Here is an 8,680-nt window from a genome sequence, read left to right on the forward strand (position 1 = left end):
TTTGACACGTAAAATAGACCTCTTAAATTTTTTCAGGTAATCTGATGTTGGGAAAGAATATTCATCCACTTAAGGTGACCAAACAACCTTATCGAATTTTTGCTTTGTAGATAATTATTTGTCAAAACTCATATTTACGAAGGCTTAAATCTAATGATATTTTTCTTTTTTAATGTTGTCATCAAGATGGCAGGCGATTCATCACATTCATTGCAATGGAACAAAACATTTACGTCTTGCAAGTAGGTCTTACATTCTATAAAACTACCAGCTTATTAAATCACTACTGTACTGCCAGTATCTGTTCTATTAATTGAGCTAGCTTCTGCCCTTATTCTCCCCTAGAAACCCCCTTCTCTTCATGTACTTTATTTTATCACCGCACTAAACGCCACTAGGGATCAGTGTTAACTACGACTGGCATGTAACAATTGCGCCCCAAATGAACGCGAAATCACCTTCAGAATCCAATAAAAATGCAGTTGTATGTCGTTGTATCGCCCGCGACACCCGTTCAAACAGACAGTGGATGTGTCACATGAAGCTATTTTTTCTCGTCCTCCGACAACCCCTTACTTGACGAAAAAGACCTCTTTCAGAAGCCGTTGTTGTCATGTCACAATCGTTTTATGGCCTTTCGTTTCATCAATTCACTACTATAGGCTTTACTGATTAGACATAGGAAGCCGTGAAACTGCTCCTTCCGAGAGCGCCTGCGCGATTGCATCGCCTTGCACAGCCATTCCCTTAATCGACATGCTTCAGCATAGACAGTCAACGATTGCTAAAAGATTTTTTGTGATTTTTCACAACTTATGGCTCTCCAACGCCATCTCGCGACACATTGGGGCTTGGTGCTATCGGGCGTCGGTATTAAATCGTCAGCTTCGCGCGGACGTCAGCCTGGAAAATTTATTTTGAATTTGACCAAATTGCCTCAAAAGGCCGCCATTTGTGTCCTGAAGTGATTCATGGCCCTTTCTTTCATTGGAACTGGCAGCAGAGCTGGAGGCGATAGGTCGTTAGGTAGAACACTTTTTCGCACGTGAAAAATTGAAAATCAAAGGACCCTATAATATTGTAATCAAATCGTTTGACGCTTAATTTTGGTCTGAAAGCTAGTTTATAACTGGTTAAGCTTACGTAACACAATATTTCTTATACATTTTTTAAGCAATAGGCATACCCTTAATATAGTGTGATTAAGAAATGCATGCACTGCATGAATACAATTAAGGCCTCTCGTATATCTTACTTCACATGAGACGATTGAACTTGAAAATCTAAAAGCCCGAATGATGCTCATAAAATCTCTTTGCATTTATTGGTCTTAATCACATTCATCTAGATCGTTAGACCAAATCCTTCGCTACCTTCGAATCCTAACCTTGATGCCAAGATTCCTCCTTTGTTCCGGTTAAACAATCAGCGAGAGAAAACAACCTTTGAAAGTGCACTACAGCCCTTTTCCCTGATTGTACCACTCTAATACAAAAAAGTGCAAGGACAAAAGGATGATTTAATCTAATTTCTTATCCTCACGACAGAATTTCTCAATGTCGGGCTGCCGATTTGGCGCACTCTTTTACCCCTCCTTCGTATCATCATTTTGGCTGGACTCATTAAGTCTAAGTGATGGAGAGCATCAAGTCACAATCACGATGTCTTTTCGTCATAAATTGAGACGGATCTACCGACGCGAAAAGGCGCGCCTTCCCATGGACCAAGTATCGTCTGCAAGAGTCTCATTTTTGGCGGGAAATTAAAATTCACTATCCTTCAATAGCACGAGTGGGGGAGTACGGCAAACGCAATAATGGTGATATAACGTTGTTACTGCTGCTACTGTTGTCTATTTTATTTGTTCTTGTCGCTGTTCTTGATATCGTTCCTTTGCATTAGGAATAAAATAAACTGCGTTGATCATGAATTTATTTAATTCTATTCTGATATGCACATTATTGTACACTGTAAAAAATGAAGTGTTAATTCAGCACTTACAGTGCTTGTATAGTGATTGCACTATACGAGCGCTTATTTTTTAGTTTAAATCTGAACTAGAAAAGCAGCACTATACAAGCACTGTAAGTGCTAAATTAGCACTTCCTTTTTTTTTACAGTGTATTATCGAATTGACAAGTTGACTATTCAATTTTAGGAATAGGTTGGTATCTCTCTGACTGCAATTCATTTTTTATTATCAATTCATAAACTGACCTTTAAACGATGGCTGATATATAGAAAACAGAGTACATAGATACCGTATACTAGTCAGGCAAGACTGACATGGTTGATCGAACTTTTTGTGAGGAGTTATCGCATGAAATATACTTATCAAGACAAAAAAGGTGCTCAAACACTAGAGGTAAATGAATAAATGTACGAATAAACTTATAATACAATTACTGTACACATTAAAACTCAAAACGGGGTGCAAATCAATACCAAAAGGTGGGGCACCTTTTTAATCTTTTTAATCTTAAAAAGATACACCTGTCAAAAGGCTGAAAAATAGACTCATTACAGAGCGATATCGACACTTTCTAATCAATATTAGATCTGTCAGATGACAATAGTAATAAAATGTGCAGTTGATATGGGAATCGTTTGGTATTTTTTTGTTTTATTCTTGGTTTTCCCTTTTTTTCAAGCCTTTGAGGCTTTGGGGACACCTTTTTTCCCCCACTTACTTAATATAATTGTAGACGATCTTCATGTTTCAATCAGTAAATTTGTATATTCATTTTTAAATGTTCTTACTTAACTTGTATATCATATTGAAACAAATAAATGAGAGTATTTTTCACTCTCCCTTAATCAACCAATAATGATAATAATAATAATGAAATAATAATAACAATGTTAACAATAATAATTATTATTGTAATTACAATTTATCAGATTCATCGTACAATAAAATGTATATTAATTTTCCTGTATATATTGTTAACAATGGGGCAATAATATGCATTTAATTCTAAAATCATCAATAAACGGAGGCGCATTTAGTGACAATAGTTGACATAATCATCAGCTAAGTGACATAATCATCAGCAGTAGATGTAGAAGTAGTGAAAGTGGAAACACTAGAATAGTAATAAAAAACAGATACCTGCTTTTTGCAAATGTAGTATTTATTGTTTACCTATAATTGAATTTGCAATCAAATAAGCCCCTTTTTGGATCATCACATTACCAGTAGTAACATACCTTGTGAGAATGACACAGTTGACAATCAAATTGCCAAACCCCCCCCCCCCCCCGGCCCCCCTCCTAAAAAATATCCGATGTCTTTATCCAAGAAATCAGTCCTTATAAAAGAGCAAAGATTCACCAGAAATCTTTCCCAAAACGAATAGATTCTAACATTAGGATGTATGTTTATGAAAAAGACGCAAATAATAGGGTCTCGAGTGGAGGCGAGAGTCTGTAAATGAGAGTAAACTTAGAATTGTCAGATCTTCTTTGTCCAAATATGCATTGTTATACAAGGCGAGGAGATACTGTACTTTTTGCTCCGTTCGATGCATGCGCCAGACAAATTTAGACACTTTCAAGGTTCACAAACTCGGAATTCAACTCTGGACTTGCGTTTTAGCTGTAACCGTTTTTTTTTTCATTTCGTTCCTTCTTTCTATCTTTCTATCTTTCTTTATTTCTTCTATATCTCTATCTTTTGTTCTTTCTTTCTTACTTTATCTTTTGTTCTTTCTTTCTTTCTTACTTTCTTTCTTTATTTGTGTATTTATTCATATTAATTTTATTTATGTATGTATTCATTCATTTATAATTACAGAAATTGTATGAAAATTTAGTAACTAGTGTATTAACTGTGAATAGTTCGATCTACTCGCTTAAGTCCACAGAGCATATTTTTGCAAAGATTCTATCAGACGTCCTATATGTTCAGTATTTTCATGGCGTTTCTGACAGCCAGATTTTATCCTATATAGCAACACGTGTATTGTATATCAATTGTGGGTATTCATTGTCTGATCTAAGACAAATCGCTTTCAGATCACACTTACCCCTACCCCCCCCCCCCCTCCTTCATTTGATTTATATTCTCGGTCGATATCAAGACATATGTATAGCACTTTATCAATGTTTTATTAATATAAATCACAAGTATATTCAACAACCACGAAGTTAATCATTATAATACACGCCAACCCCATTATAAGATCTTAAGTTATTTGATATTTTATAGCAATAATGACAACTCTATAAAACAACAGGAGACACAGCCAAATGCACAACAAGCAATGAAATCGATAAAATAATTAAATAAACCCTTTTTTCACACAGTGATCCTTTTAACGAGAAATTAAAGGTTTTTCATATATGTTGAGAGAAAAGTCCTTTTATATCTATTATGACTATCGTATAATGGTAATAAGATTCGAAATGCAGGATCATTAGAAATATATAATTTGTTTAAACAATATGTCTTTTTGTGTGTATTATACAAGATCAGAGAGGGCGCTAAGCTTTCAAAATTTATGACTATGTGAGAAACTATAATGTAATGATCGTTTATACAATACCATGCAGTCAAGCCATGATTGTTCTTCATAAAGACATATGATTAATTTGGATATGATGCAATAGTTCTGAAAAATGTGCGAGTGACCGAAGGAAGCGAACCCCGACTTTAACTTTTTTTAACATCCTGTCTTTGATTCCACGTGTTATAGTCAAATCGACCAGATATCACATTAAACAGTGAAAGTTTATATGAATTATGTAATCTAAGTAAAACATATTTTGCTCAAATGTGTGATCTTGGATAAAGACAACGGAGTTTTCTTCTTTTTTTTTTTTGGGGGGGGGTTCTCTGACAATTTATTGTCAACTGTGTCATGCTCACAAGGTATGTGATCACTGGTAATTCTAAAACATATAATACATCCTCCTGGGTGTCTTTCCCCTTTTTCTATTTTTGTTTGAATTTTTTGATTGAAGATACAAACTTCGTATCCCTTTGCAAATTGACGAAATGACAACTATTGAATTGATTTGGGGTAATACTCCTAGAGGATTCGCGCAATAAGCACATTGTAAACTCCTCCTCGGGGGGGGGGGGGATTGAAAAAATAACGGGGAAGGGGAAACCAAGAAGCAAGTATGAAATATGAGCAATTCCCGGCCAAGATCACCTCAACCTCAACCCTACCAAAAAGACGAGAAATTAACCTAGAAAATTGTAATGAGGGGAAAACATATTGAAATCAGTTGATTAATCTATAAGAAATAAATGATTATCAAACAATTCACAATTTCGCATTATCAATGACCAACTGACTTTCATATCTCAATTGAAAAGTTGATACCAGTAGGTATCGGTTCCGAGCATCTGAATTTATAAACTCACAGTATGCCATTTCAGACCACCTTTATCTCGCATAACCCCTATAGACAGCAGATAACATGGGAATAGGCCAAGAAAGGATCGTTGTCGACTCAATGTCGCCATGGTTTTCCCTGATCGTGTCCGCTTCAAGACGGTCATCTATCTCCCTGTCGTCCACTTATTCATTGTTGTGTTTGCACTCCCTGTACCGTCAATGTTACCACCAAGCATATCGATAATTAAGTTCTGGCCCCGTGCTTGTTTTGGCGGAATTTAGAAGGAAAAAAATCATTTAGCTCATGGTTAGTATGAGAGTTTATTTCCTTTTTTTTGTTTCAATTTACATGGCATAATATTTTAGTTTTAGTCTTAATATTTACATATCATGCTCCAAATTCCAGTGGTCTTCCACAAACAACATAACATCATGTTATGAACGCCAACGATGAAATATTCGACTTTGATATTTGTCCATTATGGACGGTTTGCTTGCATGGTGAGTAGAGGCCCAAAGATGATGATGATGATGATGATAATGATGATGATGATGATGATGATGATGATGATGATGATGATGATGATGATGATGGAGATGGTAAGGATTACTATGAATATTGTGAAAATAAAGCTGATAATATCGATGCTGACGATGTTGATGCTCATATTTTATCCAACAACAACGATGACGACGACAGTGATGATGATGATGGTGATGATGATGATAATGATGATGATGATGATGGTAGTGGTGGTGGTGATGATGACGGTGATGATGATGATGATAGAGATGATTAAAATCATGAAAATAAAGCTGATAATATCGATGCTGACGACGTTGATGCTCATATTTTATCCAACAACAACGATGACGACCACAGTGATGATGATGATGATGAATAGGAGGATGACGACGACGAGAAATAAATGGATAATGTGTGATTGTTTAAGTAAGCAGACACATTATGCTATCTCTTTCAGTCATCTCCGTCATCTGTATACATGAGAATTATTAACCGATGCTTGGTGAGGAGCACCAGGACATCTCAGCCATGACGGCGATTTTATACCACTCAGGAATAGTCGTAGAAATGTTACCTGCACATTTTTGTAAGATAAAGCAAAAACAAATAGATCTTGTCTTTTTTGTCAAATTTAAAACATTAATCATCTTTTAGAACATATTCCCCGCTAAATTGGTGACTAGCCGTCATGATTTTTACAATTTCGACAAAAATGTTTACGATCATATTTTTAGACTATATTTTACCAGTGTTTCGAGCTATGTTAACTTTATTAACTTTTTCATGAAGTATTGCCCCTGGTGAAGTCTTATCCCTTACGATATATATTCAAAGCTTTACTGAGAATACTTCAAGCTGAAAAAGAGGCTCTTTATTCTGAAGTAATCCAGATGAAAACCTTTGGATAAAAACATAAACAAAATAAGGCGCACTGAATTAAAAATGAATGCAAGAATTTCTTTTTAAATACAAGGTATAAATATTCTTTATTATGTATAAATTTTTAATAAATCCAACACTTTCACTTGCGTTTTTTTAATACAAAAATAATAAAGGGTCGGTGAAATCTCCTACATTAAATAATTTGCTTACAAGCACCATTTCTTCTCACTTTTTTCAAACTGGTTGTTTTTGCCGCCGTCCCCCGTAAAAATGCCCTCTCGAGATCAAATATCTCTATCATTCCTCTTCATTATGTTAGATTAAAAGAGAGAGATTTTATAAGGCTGATGTCACATACTCTACATAACATACATACTCTACAAGTTGTAAATATTTATACGTGGTATACACGCAATTGGTCCTTTCCATCTTGTATTTTTTTTATCTCCCTAGTGGTTGTATTTGATATGGTTGGAGTGAGTTATATTCGTACATACGGATAGAATTGGAATCTCGGCATTTGTCGATGTAACTGTTTTCAGCTTGAATAACAGAAAATTCGATTAATTTAATTGGCAATTTCGTTTCTGAAACATATGAATTACTTAATAAAGTCCAGAATAAAACATCAGGAGGGCAGGAGATACATGAGAAGATAAATAACGATTGGTTCTAAAGAGAGAGGGATAAAGTGTGTTGTCTTATTTTAGTTACAGAATATCAATCTGATTTCTAATGCTCGTCTAAGGTTAAAATTAGTTATTTTTGCAGTGAATTAGTCGAGCACAGATTCATACTTAAGATGATCAAACATTCCAAGTAGAGCATTATCTTTATTTGCAATGAGGTTCGGGATGATTGATGAGAAGAGAAATTAAGAAAACCTGAGCATCTTTGTTCTGTTTTTCTCTCTTTTTCCCTCCGACATAACTCACCACTACATGCTCTTAAAGTTTTCTGAGCACTCAAATAGACATACAGCTGAGAGAGGGGTGAGGCTGTTCATTTACCTATGTCCGCTCAAACGTTATCGACTCCAGCTTCTAAATGTCATCTAAATGTTTTCGATATGATGAAGGAGTTTCTAAGCGTTGGCTTTTTCTCTAAGATCATGTTTAAAGTACTTCACTGGCATTACAGGTAAGGAGTAAGGCAGTAATTTGCACACCCGCACTCTACGTGTGTGCATCATCGATCACGCGATGACGCTTCGGGAAGCTATCCCGACGTTAGGATCGCTCCTCCCTGCAACAAACCCGAGTAGAGGACCTCCCCATCTGTGCCTTTTAACCAACGACAAAAAAGCTGTTTACTCAAACTAAATATGCCAGGAAATGAGTTCTCATCGTCCACCAAAAACAAGGAAAAGAAATACAAGGAAATCGGCCCGAGACGGAGGATTAGGGGAGGGGAATGGAGAGACTTTTGTTGGAAATATGTGAGACGGTGAGATTGGGAAGACACTTAATTTCTCCACGTCATATTATTAGAGTCAGTGATATTCTAAGACACCACTCTTAAGCTATTAGCAGGATATTTATTGGGGTTCTTCAAGAGTTCTTAGAGGGAAAGTGTACTTAGCTTTTGATAATACATAGGCTGATTAAACCAACCCTGTATGGGTAGTAACACGGGGTGTTTCGAGCGAGACAAGTACCGTCTGGGGTGCCGACGAGCAGACTTCACTCCCATGCCGGCGTTCTGGCCTGATCGTCACTCACTTCTCATCCACCGTTACTGCTGCTCAAACCTAGAATGCTATACAGAATTTGAAAGGCCACATTACCAGGCAGAAATGTCTAGCAAAACAAAGGGGAATGGAAGGGGGTACGCGGGGTTTTCAAGGCGGCTGTTTTCCGGCCCAAGTCAAGGTGGGTGTACTCTACCAGCGGCCGTCTCCTTCTTCGTCACCCCGCCGGTTGGG

This window comes from Lytechinus variegatus, chromosome 3, assembly GCF_018143015.1.
Source record: "Lytechinus variegatus isolate NC3 chromosome 3, Lvar_3.0, whole genome shotgun sequence".
NCBI classification, from domain to species: domain Eukaryota; kingdom Metazoa; phylum Echinodermata; class Echinoidea; order Temnopleuroida; family Toxopneustidae; genus Lytechinus; species Lytechinus variegatus.